Source organism: Rattus norvegicus, chromosome 17 (genome assembly GCF_036323735.1).
Source record: "Rattus norvegicus strain BN/NHsdMcwi chromosome 17, GRCr8, whole genome shotgun sequence".
In the NCBI taxonomy this organism is placed as follows: domain Eukaryota; kingdom Metazoa; phylum Chordata; class Mammalia; order Rodentia; family Muridae; genus Rattus; species Rattus norvegicus.
In genome coordinates this window covers 80889914-80915051 of record NC_086035.1, presented here as the reverse complement: position 1 = coordinate 80915051, position 25138 = coordinate 80889914, and the positions used below count along the sequence as shown (strand labels likewise).

General features: G+C 40.1%; 1 long non-coding RNA gene across 3 annotated transcripts; it reads left to right on the top strand.

Moving 5' to 3' along the window:
• The first annotated feature begins 2753 nt into the window (after nt 1-2753).
• Nucleotides 2754-5273, top strand: LOC102555562 (uncharacterized). Of its 3 annotated transcripts, XR_001841966.3 has the most exons (6): nt 2754-3014; nt 3197-3337; nt 4228-4303; nt 4387-4489; nt 4714-4735; nt 5148-5273. It is a non-coding gene; the product is annotated as an uncharacterized LOC102555562 (long non-coding RNA). The 3 variants fall into 3 exon arrangements; XR_001841965.3 differs by lacking the exon at nt 4714-4735; XR_596863.4 differs by having other exon boundaries at nt 4714-5273.
• Nucleotides 5274-25138: the final 19865 nt, after the last annotated feature.

The window sequence follows — 25138 nt, the reverse complement described above, 5'->3', positions numbered from 1 at the left end:
TGTGAGAGTTAGAGCCAGGGCTAACCAGAATGCACAGCCAAGCACCCCTTCCGTCATTTCCCATCCGCCACAATGTAAATATATTTTAAAACAAGTTACTGATTTGTAACTTTGTAATCATCATTTTCACAGCTTTTCATGTCTTGAAGTAAGCTGTTTTTTTCCCTTGCAAATAGTTTTTTTTTTTTTTTCTGGTCAAAAGATATGGTTACAAAGGTTTGATTATATCCATTTGTTAATTCATTGCATTTTTTTTCCCCGAAGAAGTTTCACCTTGTGCTTCCAAATCTCCAATTATCCTTAAGAATGGATTGGATCAAGCATCTACCCCATAATAAGCTCTTTTTTTTTTATCTCTGTAAGACGGTGAAATTTAAGAATCAAATATCAATTCAAATGTCAATTCAGAAGGATTCCTCAAGATAGCATACATCATTTATAATAGCTTCCAAAGAAAAAGGAATGCTAAGTCTTTTTTACAAGAGATGGGGAGCTGGCTCAGTAGCTAAGATCATGTGCTGCTTTTCCAGGGTCCCAAGTTCAGATCTCAGCAACAAAGTCAGGCATCTTGCAACAGCCTGTAACTTCAGCTCCAGTGGATCTGATGTCCCCTTCTGGCTTCCAAGGGCACTACACTTATCTGCAAAAACCTCAAACACACACACACACACACACACACACACACACACACACTCTCTCTCTCTCTCTCTCTCTCTCTCTCTCTCTCTCTCTCTCTCTCTCTTATAAGATCTTATAATAAATAGAAATGATATCTAATTTTTCTCCGTGTCTCATAATATAATATTAGAGCACAGGATGCAAGATCTTATGGGATTTTGAATTAAATTCTCATTTTGCCACTTGCTGGTATGACAAATATCAACTTGTTTAAATACTCAAAACCTTCAGTTTTTGTATAGGCTTTCAGAGTATCATCCACATAAGCTAACTGTAAATTACATGGTGTGCTGGTGGTAGGATAGGATGATACAGATAAAGGGGCTTGTCACTAAGTCTTAGTTTCAAAAGGAGAGAACCAAGACTTTGGGGTTTTTCTCTGGCATTCATATACAGGCTCTGTCACACACCCCTCCTGTAAGAAACTGAAAAGAGTAAATGTGGAAGAATAATTTAGATAATAAAAGATCAGAGGAGTTAATTATTGCCATCATAATTATTAGCAGTAATTTATACTTGTGTCATTTCTGCCTAAGTGAACATTGTTCTCATGAACTCGGACATTCAGTATCCTGCTAATATCCTTGTCGCAAAGCTTTCTTTGCTTAGCATTTTATGTGGGCGAGTATCTTACACGCATGAATGTTAGCATTTTATATATCTAGTCAAGTCCAGAAAACAGCATCAGATCCCCAGTAACTGGAATTACAAAGCATGGTAATCCACCATGTGGGTGCTGGAAACTGAACCCAGGTCCTTTACAACAGAAAACAGTGCTCTTAAACACTGAGATATTTGCAGGCCTCTACTTAGTATCATTAAACATTTTCCTATTGTCCTGGGGTTCCAGGCAAAGCATTTTGTTATCACCCCTCCTGAGTCTCTATTATTTATTTACTCTCTGGGCTTTGTTTCTGCACTTGGAAGGGATACTCTTGTAAAAAAAAACATCTGGGATAACAAAATGTAAACAAGGAATCTTTTGCCCTTGAAGTCAGTCTCTGTCAATATCAAAGACTTAGAGAAAGAAAAGCCCTCAGAAATTTTTCTTTCTTCTTCCACATTGGTTATTTTTAACAGAAAAGATAAGCTTTCGTGTTGGTTTCCTGGAGTTGCTATAAAAATTGTAACACCTTCCAAAAACTTAGGTGTTCTAAAACAGCAGAAATATATCCTGCCACAGTATAGAACACAGGAATTTAAAATGGACATGATCTGAGAGACTGTCCTGTTCTTCTGTCAACCTCTGGTGATTGCAGTTACCCTTGATGTCTCTTAGCTATAGAAACACCATTCTAATCTTTACCCCAACTTTAAATTTAATTTTTACTCTATTGTTTTATGGTGTGTGTGTGTGTGTGTGTGTGTGTGTGTGTGTGTACCTGCATGTGCATGTTCTTGTTTGTGTGCAGGTAGATATGCATGTGTGTGCAGTTAGAGATCAGAGGACACCCTTGGATGTGACTCTGGGAGCCATCTACCTTGCTCTTCTGACAGGATGTGGAACTTGCTGGCTAGGCTGCACTATATGGCCAGGGAACCTCAAGCGCCTGCCTGTCTCTCCCACGTTGGCACTGGGGTTATAAACACAGTGATCCATTTCTCTATGGGAGTTGGAGATCGAACTCACCTTCTCACACTTGCAAGGCAAATGCTTTAACCACCAAGCCATCTACCCAGGCCTCTGGCCCCGTTTTTAAATGGCCTTATTCCTTTGTGATTCGTTTGTATTTCTGTATATCTGCTAATCTTATACACCTTCTAAAGATGATAATCATTGGGATTAGGGCTAAGACTAATCCACTATGACTTTATTTTGAGCATCTGTCACTGCAGTTGGAGTCTCAAATAGCTTTGGGGGAATAATAAATAGTCTTAGAAAAGTACAAAGAAAAGTGGAATTGGGGGGAATAAAGGAAGAACTTTATCATAAATTCACCATAAATTCATCACTTGCATTTGCTTTCCTCTTGCAGGCACATGCTCACAGACTATACTTAAGCTAAGGCAGCTACGAGGTCATAATCATATCTGTGCTCTTTCACTGGCTGAAACATCTACATATGGCACCTGACTGCTCCAAATCTGGCAGTGTGATACAGTGAGGGAGCCTGGTGTAAATCCTGGTCCTGCCACTTGATGAGCGTATCACGGACGAGGTCAATGTAGTGGTATGATTTGGAATGTATACTCTGATCTTAAGTGGATCAGGTGTGTGAACTTGGCCTTTATTGGCTGGCAACATTCATCTTTGGGGAAGAGACCATGGGAAAAGAAGAGAATCAAGAGAATCGGGTCATGCTTGAATCTCACTGAGAAAGCAAAATAGACATCAGGTGTGGATGGATGAAGGGAACTGGGTGGATGAGGGAATGGGAAGGAAGGGGGAAATGAGCAAGAGGAATCAAGTAGGGGGAGAACCAGAGGGAAGGAGCACAGGGAGAGAGAGCTGGAATCTTCGGGGGTGGGAGTAGATCTCTGGGACGAGCTAGACACCTAAAATGATGGAAACTACCAGGAACCTGCAAGGATGATGTCAGCGAAGACTCCTAGCAACGTGGGACAAGGAACCGGACAACACTTCCAGTGGAGGGCTGGGGCACCAACTCAGCCACAAAACTTTCGACCCACACATTGTCCTGCCTACAAATGTACAGAGGTAAAGTTGGATCAGAAGTTGAGGGAGTAGCCAACCGACGACTGGCCCAGCTTGAGACCCATGCATGAGAGGGAGTCCAACCCTGGCATTATCAATGATTCTCTGATATACTTGCAGACAGGAGCCTAGCGTAACTGTCATCTGAGAAAGCTTCATCCAGCAACTGGAGGAAACAGATGCAGAGATGTACAGCAAACATTAGGCAGAGCTTGGGGAATCCTGTGGAAGAGGGGGAGGAAGGGTTGGCAAAGCCAGAGAGGTCAAGGACACTATAAGAAAACATACAGAATCAATTAACTTGAGCCTGTAGGAACTCACAGAGACTGAACTAACAAACAGAGAGCACACATGGGACAGACCTAGGCCCTTGGGCACATATTGTACAGCTCGGTCTTCTCGTGGGACCCCTAACGGCAGGAGCAGTGGCTCTATCTGACTGTTACCTAACTTTGGATCCACTCCCCCTAACTGGGGTACCTATCCTAGCTACGGTAGCAGATGCTCCTAGTCTTACTGTAACTTCATATGTCAAGCTAGGTTGATATCCAAGAGACCTTCCCTTTCCTGAGGAGAAGAGAAGAAGGGGTGGATAAAGGGAGGGGAAATGAGAGGGAGGGTCTGGGAGGAGAAGGGGGAGGGAAAGATGTGGTCAGGATGTAAAGGAAATAAAAGAAAAATAGAAATAGCATGGGCCTTTGATATTCAAATTCCTTCTTTGGAGCCAGCACTATTGCATTATAAATTTATCTATTTGCAGAAGAGGAATTAACTAAATTCTTTTGGAACTAGTGTCTATGTTTAGGGGAAAAATTGTAAAGCCAGGGATTTGGGTCATTGAGTACTCTCAAAATATATAGAAAATGCAATATTCATGACTCGTGTTCCTCTAGGCATTTGGAATTGGAAAGAAAGAGCTGTAACAGTGTCTCTGCTTTCCAGTTACAAGAAGGACATTAAGAGATAACGGTAAGGTGTTAATCAAGATTTGGGTCACAATAGTATCTGCTAGGCAGTATGAAAAATTCATGACAGTCCATTGTTCCTGCCAGGATCAACTGTGGAAGGATGCTGGTGTTCTAAATGTCAGCAGAGCCACGGCAGCACAGAAACCTAAAGGCAACACATTCCAGAGAAGGCACCACCTTTCAAAAGGTAGACAGACAAGAAATACCCTCTAATACGAAGATGGCGATATATGAAAGGGACTAGGGGTAAAAACCGTATGCTCTGCAAATAGTAACCCTGGTAAAATTAGTCTGCTATGCCAGAGAGTATGCTTCAGCATGGGAACCACTTTTTTAAGCAAAAGGGGTGTACTTTAAAGTAATAAAATAGGTAGATGACAGTATTGAATGCATATTGTCTTCTCTCTTTAGGAGGCCAAGGCAGGAAAATCCCGTGAGCATCTTGGATAGCATCTGATATTCTAAGGGGGTGGGGAGGAGATAAGAAGGTTCATTATTCTAACACCATTGAGATCACCGTGTCATTGATCTAAAGGATGCAATATTTTCATGTATCAAGTACTACACTCCTCTGAGGCATTGGCTGCTTCAATTAGCAGAGGCGGAAGTAGCTACTGTTGGTTACTTAAATTCATCTGAGTAAGCGAGGAAGAAGGAGGACTTGAACATGAACTGGGTCACATTAAAGGTCAACAGAACAACAAACTAAACCAGAAAGTGCAGAAGTTAGGACTAAACGGAGACTACACAGGGTCAGAATTTTCTGCACCAGCACGAGGATATAGGGGAAATAGCAACAGCTGAGTAATGTACACTTGAATTCGCTGTTACATTTGGTCCTGCAGCTACCACGGAAGTCAACATGGTTAGTCGATACCCACGGATCAGCTGTTAAGAACCTTCCTGAAGGCTGTGTCTCAAGTTTTCCCTAATTTCATCCTTACTCTTATGAAATAAATGGACTCATCTCATTGTTGGTCGAAAGTTAATGAGGCAGACCTCCAACGAAGCCCAGTGTTAAAATGGCAGCAATTTCTTAAAGAGAAGATTGGCCAAAGAGATGGTTCAGTGGTTAGGAGCACTTACTGCTCTTGTAGGGGGCTCCTAGTACCCACACATTGGCTCACAAACATCTGTAATTCCAGTCCCAGGAGATCTGGCTTCTGGAGGCATCAGTCATGCAGACGGAGCACAGATACACATGGAGGCAAACGCACAAAACAAAAATAAAACTTAAAATAATGGTTAAAAAAAAAAAAGAGCTGAGGTTTCTATCTTCTGAAGTACTGAGGATTTCTCTGACTCCACCCCCTCAATCTTCATGCCTTAAACATTCATGTAATTCAAGCCTTTTGGGGATTCAAAGCCTCAGATCAAGTACACGTGGATACAGTACTACCCGATTCTGAAGAAATTGTTCAACAAGGAGGAGGTGGGACTCAGTTCGATATTTTTAGTGCCTTTGGGATTCCATGGAAGTAATGCAAGAGCATGTCTTCCCACCAAAGAGATTTAAAAACCATACTTTCTTTTACTTTTCTATCTCCTCCCACACCACTTCTCTCTGCCAGAATCTCATATGTTACCCCAGTCTGTTTTAAACTCTCGTGCTCAGGGGTCTTCCCGCCTCAGTCTGCTGAGTCTAGCTGACACCACACACATTCACTTTGGTAATGGGTCATCCACTGTGCCTGACTTTAAGAAGGTTTTTTTTTTTTTTAACCAATGAACTTTTAGCTCCTATGAGTTCAATTGCATATGCAACTGTGATATAATGTCAACCACTATAGAGTACCACATGAATCTTACTATTCAAACAAAAACAGTGGAAAAAATATAATTCTAAATATTGTTCAGTCTTTTTGATCCCTTTGGGACTTCTACTAAAAGCTAGGGAAGAGAAGGAGACATCATAGAGTGGACTCAGGATGTTGTTTGTTGTTCTCGAACAAACTCAGGGGACAATTACAAAAAAGCAAATCTAAATCAACAGCAGAGAGTTAAGACAGAAGGGAGGCTAGAAGAGACATGCAAACCAAGTCATTCATTCAATCATTCTTTCATTCATGCAACTTACACACCTACACCTACTCTCTCCTGGAGACTGAAGTTTCAGGGGCGAGGCAGGAGTCATCTCCCGCTTATGCAATCGCTAGTCTGCCTGGAATGAATTACTGATTGGATGTTGTGCGTAATTCATCCATGTGGTGCTCACTGAGTAGGCATAATGGTTCTTCCCTGATCATGGAGCTAGCAATTAGACAGAGCTGCTATGCTATGTGACCATGTCACTTGCCTGTCCCAGCTAAAGGATTCCTAGCTAACATTACTGCTTCTACTTCATAAAACTGACTTTTGGATGCTTTAAGAAAAAGTTATCGCTAATTTTGTTTGGATGTGCTAAATGTTTGGGCAAATTTCAGAGCCAGGTCCACTTGGCAATGTTCTGACTCCTGTACCTTGGCAAAGAGAGGGATTTCTGTGGGTGATTGTTCTTCTGAACATGTTTTCCTGGATCAGCTATGCCACCTACACTGTCCTTTTATTAACATAACACCATCCTATTAATTTTTACTTTGAAGATGTTAATATGTACAAATTATATTTTTCTTGTTTACATACGAGCTTGTCAGTCATATGCCGCATTATTTATAACAGCACAGTGTCCTGTATTCCTTTCTTTAAAGCACTCAGTCTTCTTAAGCAGAATTTAAATTTGATAATATAAATCTTTTGGCATGAGGTAAAGGATTTTTGGTAGGCAGGTAGCATTTAGACAATATTGTAATGGCCCAGGAAGCTTGCTGGGATTTACACACACAACTTGAGTTATAGGTGGCTTTGGCAAACTGGGACCAGGAGAACTACTAATTGGAATCATGACTCAAAGCTGTGCAGGGTGACTATTGATTCAGATCTTGAGAGCAATCAGTGCCAATCCAGGTTCACGGGGTCGAGTGGAGTTTGCCTCTAACCTCATATATGAGCTCCGTCCTTGTGGCTAAGTAAAAGAGCAACATCTCTGATCTTCCCTGTTAGACGGCAGCACGTTCATTAGGGAAAGCCCTCAATTAGCAGGGCCGGGTGACTGCACGGCTTGTTTCTCACCTTCCCTCTTCTGTTTGAATACATGAGCAATCGTCACATACAAGATTGTGTCTACCGCTCTGAGAATGGATCCAACCGCATGAGCAACTGGTGCTTGATGCTTAAAACAAGGAAGGGCACGGCTTGCAGACAGCGCTTTCGTCCATTTGCTATTTTAATTATATCGAATGACGTCACACAATTGTAAGCTTTTATCCACCACTTGGCGTTTTATACATCTTAAGGCTGCAGAAATGTGTAACTGCATACAAGCACATGTCAGCTATAGTTGGTACTGAAGTTCAGCTCATACCTTCTTTAAAATCTGTATTTTTTTTTTTTAAAGTCTAGGCGAGGTGGCCTTGCAGGAATGCAGAAATGTTACAGAATAATCAGCGTTGTGTTTAAATATTTATGTGCCATGTTAATGTTAGTCATTTTAGCATTATTTAAAATGGTGACAAATTAGAAACAGCATAAATGGCCGACAGTTGTAAGCTGGCTAAATAATTTATGGTACCAGGGAACATTACTCCATCATTAACATCATGTTTTCAGAAAGCACAACCATTTGTAGGTACTGAACACGATGTAAAGCAGAGAAGTAAATCAGCCTGTGAGTCAGCAGAGGGTCACGAGCTCGCTCTTTAAAAAAAGAAACAACAACAACAACAAAAAAAAAATCTACCTGTGTACCCATACATTAGAAAGCACATTCTAACCTCGAAAGCAAAAACATAATTAAAAAAATTTGTGAAGCAACAAAACTGGAAGTAATAGAGGAAAACATGATCGTGAGGTTCTCTTTTGCTCGATGTTAGAATCCTGGGACTCGAAGTCAGGACCTCCCTCGTGCTGGGTAAGCATCCCCCAGGGACATAGATTCCCAGCTCCCACACCTTTCCTCGATTTCATCTGATAAGTGATTTTAATTCTCTTTGGCACACTTACCTCCTTCAGTGTGTCAGCATGAGGCATACCTGACAGTGTTGTGACACGCACAGTTAGATGAGTGTTACCGGAGAGCAGTTCTACACATCTGTTATCTTCCGTAATACCTCTCTGTTACGTCTGTGGGAAGTGAGCCTGAAATCTCATCTCGGCAGCTTTCGATCTATGAGACAACATCATAAAACATGGCTCTCTTGCTGCACGCAAGAGGCCCAGGGCTTATTATGGTATGTAAGTACAAATTCACACCCATTGATCTGCATCTTATTTCCTCTCCCTTAACTAATAGCAAGAGTTATAGTCTTAGCAATGAGTATGTCTTTTCAAAAAATGAAAAGGATAATATAGCTTTAATCTTCCCGGTGCTTGGCTTATTTCATTTAGAACAATGTCCATGTTTATCCATTCATGTTGCCGTAATGACCGGATTCTTTCTCTTGCCTTCCCCCACCCCCTTTCTTTTTTTGTAGGGCTTGGAACTTGAAACTGAACACTGAACCCAGGGCTGTTTGTGTGCTAGGCCAGTGATTATTGACTACTGAGCCACATCTCTAGTCCTTAGATTTCCATTTATTTTAAATACTGAAAACGCTATTAATATATGCACACTTTAAATTGTATATCCATTAACTCACTGATAGATGCTGAGGTTAGATGAGAGATATGCATCACCACAAATTGCTTTCAATAGCCCAGCTAAAAAGGCAGGAAAATTCTAATCAGTATTTGAAGAGTTAACACTAACCACCTTAAACTCTTCCAGAGAATGAAGAGCAGAGAGTATTCCAAGCTTATTCTATGTGGCTTTCATTATCCCCCCATTATCCCAAATGTGGATGAATCTGTTAGAAGGAAAGAAAATCAAGGCCAGTATGCCTCATTAACTGGAGGCAAAAAGTCCCAAGAAAGTACAAACAAACTAAATTCAACAATGCATTAAGTGGATCATGTGTCATAGCCAATAGAGAGATTCATCCACGGTATGCAAGAATGGGTTAACATACCCAAATCAATAAACACAAAGACTGGGAATGACATGATTACCTCACCAGATGCAGAAAATCTTTGGCAAAAGTTGGCAATGTATCCCGGTGAAAATCTCTACAAACTAGTTGTGTTGGCCATGTATTTCAAGAGTACAAACCTGATGGATCTACAGATCTGTAGAGGTCACACCTGTTAGATTATAGATAACGTCATTCTCCAAGGTCATTCTTAATACAATACTCTGCCACAGCCTTTGTGGTTTTGTTGTTGTTGGTACGGCACACTCCACTACTAATTTTTGTTTGTTCGTACATGACTATCTTTCTGCAATAGAGCCAACTGTTTTATCTATTTCATTTGCTATGATAAGGCTAGTACTTGAGGCGGTGGGTGGTACACAATAATTGCTTAATCAGCACTTATATTAAGTTCTATTAAGTTGGAGGAAGAAGGTCATAAGTAAACCATCTCTTCATGACTTGTAGTACTTACTATATGGTAATCTTGAATACTTGTTAAATGAAGTAAAGAGTTCTTCTCTGCTAATAGGTTTTCGTGTATCTTCAAATTAATTGCTCTATTTTCAAAGGAAACTAGAAAAGAAACCCTTGACTTAAAAATTTAACATGTAGGGCATTCTCTTTGCAGGTGAGGAGGAAGTTCATGATGTGAAATAATTAGCAATTTAGTTGAGACAAATTTGAAGGGTGTGGGTGAAGGGATTAGCATGGCCTGAAGCCACATGTGTTCCCAGGTGCGTACCTTTGGGTGAGAGCTGGGGCTGACTCAACATTTGATCTTATGTGCATATGAAAAGATTTTGTACTTTCAGAAAACCACATCTTAAATGAAGTCGGCATCAGGTGCTGATGCTGACACAAAGAAAATAAAATTAAAAAACCATTAGTTCTTAGCAGGAAAATAGACCTTTTGGATAAAGAGTAAAATGTTACCTTCTATGCTATAACAGGCCAGCCATATGTTCTTTATGTAAATTTTTAAAAGCAAACATTTTAAAATGGGTTTAGTGAGTGTTTCTTCCAGGACAGAACTGATCACCGAGTGAGAGTTGAATAATTTACATTATATATATATATATATATATACACATATATATATATTAAGTTATGTTACACTCTATTGTATAAGGAAACTGAAATGATCTCTGTGAAATTGGTGATTTTTCAAGAGTTTCAAAAACGTTCCTTCTGGAGTTAAAAAATATCCATTGTTCTTTAATGAGCGAATAGGGAATTGGCATCTTTACAAAGAGGAGACGGAGATGAACCTATAAAAGGAGTTAATTATGTAGAATAAAAATATTGGCAGGCTTTGTGAAGAATGCTGCACTCCTAGCGTTGGTGTCTCTGTCCCTCCTTCTCTTCCCAGAAGCCCTTTGCACATCTTACTCCCATTACTGTATACTCTTGTTTCTGTCTCTAATTCCCCCACTAGCCATCTTCCTCTGGAGTAGTCCTGCCAACAGACCTCTTGCTGCTTAATAATCTCCTGGCAAACAGCAGAGACGGTGTCTAATTATTATTAGCTTACACCACAGGACCAGTGAGGACCTTGTTTGGTCCCATACAATTTCACAGGCAGAAGCTGTTTTACTTAAATATCATCAGGACTAATTTACTCTGGACCAATGAGCAGGGTAGTGACAATCATAAAATCATTATGTAGACCTAGCCGGATCTATTTTATCCTAAATTACCAAGAAGGACAACACAGGGTTTGTTGTGCTTTATGTTGCTTGTATTCTCTGGGGTCCATCACCTTTCCTTTCCTACTAAGTCTGATAAATACCATATCAAATATTATCTACTCACCGTTGGCTCCGTGAGTATAATCAGGTGTGTTATTCTTAGCTTTGGTGCCCTGAAAGTTGAAAAGCATGTATTAACTCTCATGATTTGGAAGACTAGACAACTGGGTTGTTTTGTTTTGTTTTTCATATTTCTGAGAACAAGGATAGCATGGCATAGGAAATGGAGAAGAATTCCCGGAGAGGAGGCAGCAAAAGCAAGTTCTGGATCTTTGCAAACTGACGCAGGGTTCCATCCTCAAGCTGGGCTGAAAATGCCTAGATGGAGATAAATGGGGTGGAAGAAATTCTGGGTGAAATTCTGAAATCAGAAAGGAGTTTAGCCCTATGCTCTAAACAGCTCAAGAGGGCCGTGAGACTTCATGTTGCCCTCCTCACATGAGTTGTTTCGTCATTCATTCCCTGATTTTGCCATTTCACACATACTTAGTGCCTGGCAGGAGGGAGGTGCTTAGCACTGGCTGAGGAAAGGATAAAAATGATCTTTCCCATAAACTTGTTTATCCATATCCATTCCTATTAAGCTGACAGTATCTTCAACAGTGCTTAAAACTAACCCTTGACATCCATCACTTGCCCCCTTCTCTCACACACTGGAACTGTCACATCTGTAGAAACATCTGTTGGCTTTATTTCAAAACCCATCAAGGATCTAATCACCTTCATCTCCATTACTGCCACACACTTCCTGGCTTTTCCATACTCTACCCCAGAAGATGGATCCAACAGAGTCTCTGGAGCAATCCCTTTGAACACTTTCAAATCACAGTATCCTCTGTTAAACTCTTCAGGAAATTTTCATTTTTGTTCCAAATAAGAGCCTAGACCACCCTGTGCCCCCAACTCCCATTGCTGCTGTTAATGGATCCCTTGATCTTGCTTTCTCCAACCTAGCTCACTTGATTTGCCTATTTCAGACTCCCATGTTCCTTTGGACAATTCCAGCTTGTCTCCTGCCCTTTGCACTTGATGTTCCCTCTGCTTGGAACTGACTTTTCCTGACTCCCTTTCACCAGTTGAAATGAGCTCAGAGCTAGAGGTTGTAGGGGTAGAACAAGGACATGGCAACAGAGAAAAATGAATAAGTGATTGGACCTGTTTCTACAGAATGACTCAGTAGAAGGCAGGACAGACAACTGGCTACTGTACCAGGCAGGGTTCTCTAGAGACATAGAACCAATAAAATGTATGCATGTTATGAGAGAGGACTTTTTAGATTGGTTTACATGTTAGGAACTGACTGCTTGCATGCTGGAGAAACTGAGACCACAGTAATTTCTAGGTCCTGAAGACAGCATATGTTATCTGTCCTGTCTCTGAGAGTCTCTGGCATTGAGTCTAAGTTGAAAGCTCTGAATGATGTGAGCCTGATGTCACTAGAGGATAGCAAATGGATACCCTAGAAGCGAAGCTATGCAGGTGTACACAGCTTTTCTTCTGGACCTCGTTGGGACACCAACTGAAAGATGCTGCTTGCTGTGTGGATGGGGTCCGCCCTCTCGGTCCATCTTAGAAAATGCCCTCTCAACACAAACACAAGGATTTTCTAGGTGATTTTAAATCTATCAAGTTGACAATCAGGGCATCACAGCCACCAGCAACCAGACAACCCAGTCCATGCACCAGTGGTATTTATTTACATGTTTCTAACTCTAGTAATTCGTGGATAAACTATTTCTTACTATTGATCTATAAATCTTCACTGTGAAATGTAATTTATGGGTATTTTAAATGAAGTTTTGAAACGAACTGTGAAGTGAAAGCCCCATACTTCTTTATGATATTCAGGGAGCCAGACCTACAGCGATCTTTTAGCTGCTCTCTACTGCACACTTTTCAGTTTATTATAAAATTCTGGGCAATGGATCGATCCATGCTTATCACCCTGTACAAAGCTTAAGTCCAAGTGGATCAAGGACCTCCACATCAAACCAGACACACTCAAACTAATAGAAGAAAAACTAGGGAAGCATCTGGAACACATGGGCACTGGAAAAAATTTCCTGAACAAAACACCAATGGCTTATGCTCTAAGATCAAGAATCGACAAATGGGATCTCATAAAACTGCAAAGCTTCTGTAAGGCAAAGGACACTGTGGTTAGGACAAAACGGCAACCAACAGATTGGGAAAAGATCTTTACCAATCCTACAACAGATAGAGGCCTTATATCCAAAATATACAAAGAACTCAAGAAGTTAGACCGCAGGGAGACAAATAACCCTATTAAAAATGGGGTTCAGAGCTAAACAAAGAATTCACAGCTGAGGAATGCCGAATGGCTGAGAAACACCTAAAGAAATGTTCAACATCTTTAGTCATAAGGGAAATGCAAATCAAAACAACCCTGAGATTTCACCTCACACCAGTGAGAATGGCTAAGATCAAAAACTCAGGTGACATGCTGGCGAGGATGCGGAGAAAGAGGAACACTCCTCCATTGTTGGTGGGATTGCAGACTGGTACAACCACTCTGGAAATCAGTCTGGAGGTTCCTCAGAAAATTGGACATTGAACTGCCTGAGGATCCAGCTATACCTCTCTTGGGCATATACCCAAAAGATGCCCCAACATATAACAAGGACACATGCTCCACTATGTTCATCGCAGCCTTATAATAGCCAGAAGCTGGAAAGAACCAGATGCCCTTCAACAGAGGAATTGATACAGAAAATGTACATCTACACAATGGAATATTACTCAGCTATCAAAAACAACGAGTTTATGAAATTCGTAGGCAAATGGTTGGAACTGGAAAATACCATCCTGAGTGAGCTAACCCAATCACAGAAAGACATACATGGTATGCACTCATTGATAAGTGCCTATTAGCCCAAATGCTTGAATTACCCTAGATGCCTAGAACAAATGAAACTTAAGATGGATGATCAAAATGTGAATGCTTCACTCCTTCTTTAAAAGGGGAACAAGAATACCCTTGGCAGGGAAGAGAGAGGCAAAGATTAAAACAGAGACTGAAGGAACACCCATTCAGAGCCTGCCCCACATGTGGCCCATACATATACAGCCACCCAATTAGACAAGATGGATGAAGCAAAGAAGTGCAGGCTGACAGGAGCCGGATGTAGATTGCTCCTGAGAGACACAGCCAGAATACAGCAAATACAGAGGCGAATGCCAGCAGCAAACCACTGAACTGAGAATAGGACCCCCGTTGAAGGAATCAGAGAAAGAACTGGAAGAGCTTGAAGGGGCTCAAGACCCCATATGTACAACAATGCCAAGCAACCAGAGCTTCCAGGGACTAAGCCACTACCCAAAGACTATACATGGACTGACCCTGGACTCTGACCTCATAGGTAGCAATGAATATCCTAGTAAGAGCACCAGTGGAAGGGGAAGCCCTGGGTCCTGCTAAGACTGAACCCCCAGTGAACTAGATTGTTGGGGGGAGGGCGGCAATGGGGGGAGGATGGGGAGGGGAACACCCATAAAGAAGGGGAGGGAGAGGGATTAGGGGGATGTTTGCCCGGAAACCGGGAAAGGGAATAACACTCGAAATGTGTATAAGAAATACTCAAGTTAATAAAAAAAAAATTCTGGGCAATGTCATACTCAGACAGGGATTGCTGGGCTTCAAGTCTCCCACTAGCACTTTCTGAAGGAAATATGGCTTACAGTCCATGCATAGCACCAATCATTAGATTCATACAAGAAACTGACTTGTCCAGGCTGTGAACAAACCTATTCAAAGGCTGTCACAGTTTTTCTGTAAAAATCACAGATAGCCAATAGTTTGTGTTTTCAGGTTATCTCAGGCCCTGTTTTAAAATATATATATATATATATATATATGGATGGGATTATACATTTATGTAATTTATGACATTATATATTATATGTAATATATATTGTTATATACATATACATGTATATGTATGTATAAAATTTATAACCAATGCATAGACATGTGAATATTTAATGTGTGGATAAAACTATATTTAAAGCACACACAGTATTTATATTTTGTATATAATGTATTTATGCAGTACAAATTTGGCCCACGTGCTATAACTTTTCCACCACAGCATTAGGCACTTTTTACAATATTTGATTATTAGAAAGGATCTAGCATTTGAGAAAGGATATACACTGCTAATTGCTAATTACTATATGGACTGGGCTAGTCACCTGACATCATTTTATTTATTTTTCACAGCAAGAAACAGGAGCACCTGCAGGGTAAATGTTTAACATTACTCAACTTGGCAGAAGAGAAAGATGACAATAAATTATCTAAATAGTGTAAAAATAGTACATATGTAATAAAGATGATTCCTCTTAAATGAAATTGAGGTGATTAGAAAGCTCAAATCAAAAATATTACCTAGACTTCAATGCCATCCGAAGTCTTGATCTGAGGGATGCAAACAGTGTTAAGGATCAACTTTAGTAGTTTGTTCTCAGCCTGGAGATGGATGGGCCCTGGTACTAAGTCCAGTCATAAAAGGTGCCTTTCATGTCAATACAGGCACCAAAATACAAAATACCATGAAAGTGGTTTAAATTTGGTGGGGTTAGTTTATTTTCCATAAAGAGAAAATTTTAAGAACAGCCTAAATTTTCAACTCCACTAATCGTTCATCCTGAATCAGTGAGGCTTGCTTCATGCTCTTCTTACTCTGAGACTTCAGCTAAAGACTCTCATCCACTGGGGTATTCCCGTGGACCTTGGTTTCTTTCCCTGTTGCTGCGATAAAATACTGTGATACAAGTAAGGGGCTTAGTGTGGCTGCAAGTTCCACATTACGTTTCAGCATAACCCAGTAAGTCACAGTAACAGAATCTTGACATTGCATTTCCAGTGAAGAGAATCACTGACTGATAAAGGCATCCATTTCAGTGTTCAGCTCGAATTCTCTACCTCACCAGAGCTCAGGAATAGTCCTGCCTACAATTAAGATAGGTCTTCCCACCTCAGTTACATAATCAAAATAACCCATCGCCGGCATGCTCAGAGGCCTTTCCCGGATGTTTCTAGAGTCTGTCACGTTGACAGTTAACACGACCATCACATCTTAGTAACCATGGTTGATGAGAGAAGAGAGGGGAGGGTCATGACACAGAACAAAGGCACATTCTTTCTCTTTACCCTTTGCTGGCTAAAGGAAATCGGGGTTTGTTGTCCTAAATTCAAATGGCAGCATGTAGCTTTTCATGTATGTTGAATGTACTGAACTATAGATAGGCATAAAGAACACAAATGAGGACCAGTCCATTAGTGGGGGAATGTGTTGTTTTAGCTAAGTAGATTAAATGTCAAAAGTTTCAATGTCTGAAATCATGCCAGTCTGTGGGGGAGAAGAGGAGGTCTACATGCCTTTAGGACACATGAATGCTAATATCACCGTATGTATTAATTATGGAAACACTCTTTCTGGCTCATTTACTTTATTGTATATTTGGATATCAAGCACTCTCTCTAAACATCCTGGCAATGGGAAGCAGAGGCATTCTAGCAACTATTGGGCAAACACTCGTGAAATTATTGTCAACTTAATGGTTTAATGGAAATTTAGTAATATCAGAAGCATTTGCATTGTGAAGGCCTATAGAAGGGCAAACAAAGGCAACAAAACCAAGTAGCCAAAAAAAAAAAAAATCCAAATCAGGGAACTAAATAAGGGTAAACTTGATCCATTAGTGGTGTTTGAACCAAATTATCCCTAATCATGCATAAAAATTCTCATCATCAGAACCAGGTCCTTTGTTATTACATACCTATTTCGCTGCAGTTGTCCATCTGTGTAGGCTTAAATTTTTCAAAACCTACTTTAATAAATGTTCTTAAACACTTCAACCTTGCTTCTAGCCCACCTACCAGAGGTAGGGGGAAAGACATGAAACTCAAGAAGGATGACCAAAATACGAATGCTTCACTCTTTCTTTAAAAGGGGAACAAGAAATCCCTTGGCAGGGAATAGGGAGGCAAAGATTAAAACAGACACAGAAGGAACACCCATTCAGAGCCTGCCCCACATGTGGCCCAGACATATACAGCCACCCAATTAGACAAGATGGATGAAGCAAAGAAGTGCAGGCTGACAGGAGCCGGATGTAGATCTCTCCTGAGAGACACAGCCAGAATACAGCAAATACAGAGGCGAATGCCAGCAGCAAACCACTGAACTGAGAACGGGACCCTCATTGAAGGAATCAGAGAAAGGACTGGAAGAGCTTGAAGGGGCTTGAGACCCCATATGAACAACAATGCCAAACAACCAGAGCTTCCAGGGACTAAGCCACTACCTAAAGACTATACATGGACTGACCCTGGACTCTGACCTCATAGGTAGCAATGAATATCCTAGTAAGAGCACCAGTGGAAGGGGAAGCCCTGGGTCCTGCCAAGACTGAACCTCCAGTGAACATGATTGTTGGGGGAAGGGTGGTAATTGGGGGAGGATGGGGAGGGGAAGCCCATATAGAAGGGGAGTGAGAGGGGTTAGGGGGATGTTGGCCGGGAAACCTGGAAGGGGAATAACAATCGAAATGTAAATAAGAAATACTCAAGTTACTAAAGATAAAAAAAAAGAAGTAGTTCTTTGGGGGTGATTCCAAATTTCCCTTTCAGGATATCAGCAGTATAATACAAAACACCAAATATGAATCAGTAGCAATGGCTTGGTTCAGAGGAAACTGTGAGGCTTCTGCTGAATCAGCATGAGTCCACAGAAGTGTCAAGACACAGCCAGAATACCATGAGAAGTTCTTTGGTGCATCTCTCTCTACAAAGTCATAACAAGTGAATATCAACAAAGACCAGCAAAGCATTGTAAGATGAACCAATGCAAGACCATCCCCTTTTGCCTGTGGGCTATATTCATTTTCTTTCAAACCATCACATGCTCTCTCAAACAACGGTCCCAGCAAAGCATCACATACCCCTTCACAAGACAGTATCCAGAAAAACATGTGTCTGTTCCCAGAAAAACATCCTCCCATTTGTCAGCTTCAGCAAAACATCCTCTCATAAAACAGCTTCTAGAAAAACATCACATGACATAACTGAGTCTCTAAAGAAACCACTTCATACCTCCAAGTTCAAGGATAAAAGAGACATTGTAGGATAATTTGTAAGAGTTCTGAGAGCGCCTTCACTGAGCAGTTAAACTGGTTGAAACAAGTATGTCCTATAAATGTTATAATATGTACTACTTGAATCTTAACAGAAAGAAGAAGCCTACATCGTCCCATCTCACATGCCCCAAACACTCTTGACTGAATATACATTTAAAGAGTAAATTTATTTCCTCATGAGTTACAAAATGAAATACTTTACATCAATACAGGCTTATTTTAAAATTCGCAAAATGAGTGCCAATGAGCTAAAGTTAAGGTATCAACGTGGCTGCATTCCATTGGAAGCCTTCTAAAGAGAAGAGGACTTCCATGCCATTTTGAACTCCTGGAACTTTGTGTGGTTCCCATTCCCTTACATCTTCAAAGGAAGTGTTGAGTCTTCCTCATATCGAGCCACTAGTTCTCATCTCCATCTTCTCATTTCATGAGTACAGATCCATGATGACAGTGGAGTTTCCTGTATAACTCAGGAAAATCCTTCAAGTTTAAGGTCAGATGATTAATAGCCTCAATTGTATCAATGACCTTAGTTTTTCTTACTGTGAAACATGGCAGAATTAAAGATTCTGGGCACTAAGATTTTATCATCTTTGGATATGCGGAAGGGCATCATTTGGCCTACTGGAGAAAACTTGACAGTATAATGGGATATGTGATTCTATGATAACATGGGTATAATCTATTAGCTGAGGATTTAAGAATATAAAATTAGAAGGCATGAGCTTTATTGTCAATTAGCCATAAGATGTTGGGGAGCAAAAACTTGTAGCTGGAAAACTAAACTGTCCTCTGTTTCAACAGATAAGCATTATCTTAATAGGAAATGCAATTCATTTCAAATTCTAGTACTTAGAAAGAAGGGCAGAATTTGTTACTCACCTATGAGTTCAGTTGTAAATTCTAGATCCACGAGTTCGTGCATCAACACCCTTCCAATACAAATATTAAAGCTAAGCATTATGGGACCAAAACTAGCAGGAGCATTGACTTTGGCTTATGGGTTGTTTTTTATAACCCTTCCGTTTATCCTCATTGACTTTGTTAGAAACTTGATCTTTAGTCAAACAATGAGATCAATGCCATTACTTAAAATCCAGTCATACCATCACAGCAAGGTTTGGGCTTACTGTACTGTAGCATACTGTCCATACACCATCATCAAAGAGCTCACAAAATTTAGGGTTCAGCTTTCACCTCTAGCTTCCCAAATGGGAGTTAAAAAGAAACATGAAAATAATAAGATGATTCAAACAAAAATAATCCCGAGGTTAAAAAGAGACTAAAGAATTTTCCAGTTCATCAGGTACATATGGATTGGACAAAGTGACTATAAGACTGCATATTCACAATGACATGGGTCTTGGTTCATAATGCTTTAGTATTCATAATCATGTTATATGCAATAAGATGGCTATTGTGAGTCTGGAATACATGTATTTTTAAGAAAAATGGTATCAGACCTATTTCTCCAACCATTTATTTTTTTCTTCCAAAAACCATAGTAATAACCTTTCTAACTACATGAAAACTGCATTTCTGCCAACAAATTACAAGAGCATATGTTGATCCAGGGCTATAGTAACTTCATGACTCAATATTGCCTTAGATATAAAAACAGCACTGAAACATAATTTGAAAATGACCCTCGGAACAAAACTTAACTGGGAACATAAGACATATTGCCCGTTAAAGGACAGGGATCCAGCTCTTAGCAAGAGATGGACACAATCCCTTTCAAACATACCCAGTCAAACTCAAGAGAAGGAAGAGGCCACAGAGATCACAGAAGACAAGAAGAGGCACTCCTCTATAACATGGACATATCCTAGTATATAATCTTATGCAAATGAGTCATGACTGATGACTAAACTCATTACAATTTGGGGACATCTGCATGACTCCAATGCGAACACTCTGAGCATATTGCAGAATTTTATTTCTTATCTGGAAAAATATCAATATCTCTCTGCACATACTCTTTAAAGTAGGATCATCTTAGTGGGAATGCATATGGAGAAGATTGGATTTCAGGTGTAGAGTTGAATCAAACCCTTTGCAAGTGATTGAAGGCCATTGGTTATGTACAGCTCATACTGGAGAACTGGTCATTCATCATATGTATTTTAAACTAATGATATTAGAGTAATATGGACAATAATACACAGTCTCTGTGGCTGCCAAGGAAATAAGGAGATAGATGGGGAGATGGGATATGAACATAAGTAGATAGCAAACAACACAAGATGATACTTAAGATATGTCTGCTGAGACCCAAAGATTTTCATTCATTTTCTCTTATTTTGTGCTATTGTTTATATCTCCTTTACTCTGTAAAGGCCATCTCCCAAGAACCCTTTTCTAATAGTCTTTTCTCTTATGTATATCTGTATGAGAGCAATTATCATCTTTATGGAATGAAAGCATTTCTATGTGTGTATACTTTATGTCTACACTCAATGGGAACAGAATTAGAGGACAGAAAGTTCAATCAGTTCTTTATTGGCCAGGTTTTCTGACGTTGAGGATTCAACACACCATGGTAGCACAAAGTTGGGCATACAACATTGAATAAATGATTGGGATGTACCAATGACAACTCCTTTCTCAAATATGCCTCACTGATCAACGGTTCATCGTGTTAGGAGGAATATAGGAGGATTCACTCACTGAGATTTCTGTAGCACAGCACTTTAAAATCTCACGCTTATAATAAAGCTGCATATCTGATTTTATTCCCCTCAATTTTAAAGATAAAAACCTAAGGATTTATGAGAAGTTTGTAATTTTTCCAGGTCATACTGTCAATAAAGAAGTAGAGCGTTCAGTCATAATCTTTCCATTACCAGGATATGGAGAAAGCAAATGACGTCACCATCTTTTCTTGCCTAGTTGGTTCATATTCTAAAATAGCACCATTATTCTTATTTTTAACCCAGCCTTCCATGAGGCAGACATTTCTTCAGCATCGCCTTCAGAAGTGAGTGTGACCTTTCTTTGGAAAATGCTTAAGTCTCCTGTTTTACACAACGACTTTTGGTTTAGAGCTGTGCTCACAAAAGTCTTCCCCTCTTTTCCACAGCATTATTTCTAACCTCATTTCATTTTTACATTAACACATCCTCTGGTATTATATATAAATAAAGTAAACTAAATTCAGTGCTTCTTGTGCATTCTGATTGGCCGGACCAGATGGAGTGATTTCTGAACCAGAATTGAAAATCAAAACACAAATGCTTTTTAAAGAGGTTGAAGTTTAGAAGCAACTGTTCACGGCAGACTTAACTTTAATTCTGAGCTGGCTTGGGTGGTTTTCAGCTGTGTTCAACTGTGGAATATTGGAGCCTCTACTCTTGAACTACTATAAATGTACTTCATTCGGATATGGCCCCTGACACTGAAGACAGAGTGGCTGAGACAATGCTGTGGAGTTTTGCAGGAGAATGTGGTTGTAATGGCCATCGTCACTGTGGAAGTGACAGCTGTTTGTTTTGCTTTTTTGCTTGGGTTTTAAGACCTGTGTGCAGACACCAAGGATGGAAAAGTCTTTTTGCAGAACAGGTTCCGGGAAGTCCCTGGAAACCAAGCTGAGGAGAGAAAGACGTTCACTTCCAAGTGTTCATTGTGAAGGAGCTGTCATTCTTTTGCCATTTTATGAACTCCTCAGGATGGTCCTTGAAGTCACAAAAGTGATCCCTACAAAGCAGACTGTATTAAGGGTATCAGAACTCTGCCATCAGAATTGACAGCTGATGCTTTAATAACCAAGTTTGTGGGTTCAAAGCTCTCTATCCACTTCATTGGCACCCACTGTCAAGATGTTAGATTAACTAAAACACAGATTTTTTTCCATGTCCCATTGAGCAGAGAAGGAAAGATCTAATCTCTACTTCTTAATAAGGTGAAAAATGTTCGATGATACAGCAGATGCAGACAGAAATGACTGTCACACTTTAGAACGCCAGTCAGTAGTGATGAGATTGGGGTATGACTTCTGAAGAAGATTCGGATCTAGAAAGACTTGAGGATTTGCTTCTACTTTTCCCCAAAGCTGTGCTGGTTTAAACGAATTATTTGCCACTCCTACTTCTATTTCCTCATCCACAAAATAAGGATAAACCAGTCAGTCCTCATCGTTTGCCAATTCCATATTGATCAATTTGGTTGTCAGATAAGAATCATTCATGTTTCCAGAAATCATTGCTTATAAGAATTTGCAGTTGGTTGTAGTCACGCCTGAAGCAGAGTAACTCAAGTTGACGTGTGTGTGTGTGTGTGTGTGTGTGTGTATTCCCAGGGTTTGAATGAAGTGTCATTCTACCTTATTGTTTCAGCTCTCATAACTTAAATTGAACTTTCAGAGTCAATTTAGTGTCACACTGCACTATTTTTTTGTGCTTCCAGGAATGTGCTGGGTATCCAAAATGATCCCCAGCACGGTGCTGCAATGCTGTATGGAGTTTCTAAAAGTAAAAGGATACTGTGCTTCCCACGTGCTAGGTAAGTTTTATTTTGACGTGAGTTGATCACAGATGGCCCTGGTTCAATATTAATGAATCAATAACATGGTACACTCAGCAAAGAAAAGAGGAAATTTCTCTATTTTTAGGTGAAACTACTCTGGAAAATACTAAAATAATATCTACAGCATGCAAAAGAATCATGGCAAAATGGAAGTGGTGTTGAGTTTATGGTTTTGTGAAGGGTTAAAAAATAACCTTAGGCATAAATATCTCTGTTAATTGTTAGAGAATCTCTTCTCAATTACAATTATTCTCCCAGATCATAGTTCTGTTAGAACTATCTGATGGTTTTCTGATAGAAAATCTATAAGCCTCTAGCACAGTTGAATTTATTGGACTATATATTCAACATCCAAGAAAGAAGGGTCACTGGGGAATAAGGTAAAGTAGGGCAAGTATCAAGGTCACCGATCTGTTCTGGAGAGCAATACCTTCATGGTGGACAGTATAGAGTGTAAAGATAGATTATGGAGCTAGCAGACGGAGGGCGCAGTTCAGACAATCATGAGAAAAAAGGGACCTCAAGTTCCTATTATGGGTGGGAGGGCACAGTTCTGGAGGTGAGGAGAGAAGACATAGATGGGCAATAACTGAAATGACAAGCTTTCTCACTTGCTTTATTTCACAAGTTTACTCAGAGTTGTCAAAGCTCATAAGAAATTGTTTCATTAAAATGCCTTGCAGAATGAAAATTCAGCCCATTTGGCTCAGTCGTGAGCATTCAGAATTTGTGCTAAATGTTATTTGTGTTTTCCATCATCAGATTGCATTGTAGTCATTAATTAAACAATTACTAAGATTGAAAATGCGTCTCTTAGACCGTTAAAAAATAATCAGAAGGAACATGATCCTCATTAGGAACTGTTAGCCTGTGCATGGCAGGCTTCATTTTGCCTCGTAGAAAACAGAGGTGCAACTCAGTGTTTGGCTAAAATAAATATGTTATGACTCATTTATCCCATGAAACATTCTAAAGCTGGGAGAATTAAAAGGAGATCTGTAGGTGCAACGCCAGCCAAAGACATCTAATGAACTTAGCGTTGTTACGTAGCAACAGCATCAGCAGCTCATTTGCTCGAATGGATGATTTAGGTTCTCTAAAGGTTCAGGCAGAAACCTTTCCGTGGTGGTGTCACCGATTATTATAATGAACAAAGATCTGAGAACTGGACTTACTAACAAAGATACAAGATATGGAATTATTAAATATGAGAGAAGCAGATGGGGTTATGTAGTCAGGACTTCTCGGGGTGGGAATGAAGATTGCCTAGATCATAATAACCAGCTGGTCACTCTCTCCAGGGAATACATTAGTAAATCTCAAAGGATATCTACCTATGGGATGGTCAGAGTTCTTGGATTGGGGTTTGAGAAGAGATCTGTTCATTTTGGCTGGAAATGCTAAAATAGTTTAGTGAAGATAGATGTTACTTCTCCAGCAGTTTTTCTTGTGCCTTCTCCCACACTCGCCTCCACTTTTCTTGGCCTAGGAGATGTAGGGAGGGTCCCGTCTGAAGATAGTAGACCAGTTGATGTTCTGATGTCTTTCTCTTAGCAGTTTTCATTGCTGTAGTCACTGGAGATGCTGGACGCTGAATAAGCCCACTGCTACTCTAATGTTGCAAGCCTTTATTCTTTCCAGAAGACGTATCTCATGCTAGGGGTTGACAGTGTGAAGATAACTAGTGCCTTCCCCCTGGAGAACTCTTAAAGCATATCCATTTTCTTTGCCTCTTGTACATACAAGTTCACTATAGGGAAAAGCAATCTTATGCATATTCACTCACTCATCCCCTGCTCCGCCTTCCCCGTCCTTCCCTTAATATAACCCACATAGAACGGATACTCAAGGGAGCGATTTTCTGAATAAAGATCATATCCTTTGCTTACGAGCTTTGGTTTGTGATTATAGATTAAGCTTTCATTTGGAAAGTCAGAGCAAGACACAGCCATAAAAACAGCAATAGCAGTGTTATTTTAATTACATCATGCAGAAACCCAAGAAAGACTCAAGACAAATACAGCAGTGGAACACTAGGCTTCAGGAGCTGTGTTCTAATTGTTCTGACACTCATTCCAGTAGTCAGCCGTCACTTCCTGGGACCAGAGGGATGTTATTCTACTGTTACACACCACTCACACTGGTTCTGTATCTTTTGTCATTTCTTTTACACACTTTAGCTATTTGAGATCCCATTGCTTTTGGGTTTCCCACTCTATTCAGACACTACAGAATTTGAACACATATATTTGCATATGCGTGCATGTGTATGTATATATCTTTCTTTTAAAATTATGTGTAAACCTAATTGCTTGTGGGTGGCTCTATGCGTGTGAGTGCACGTGCCCATGGAGGCCA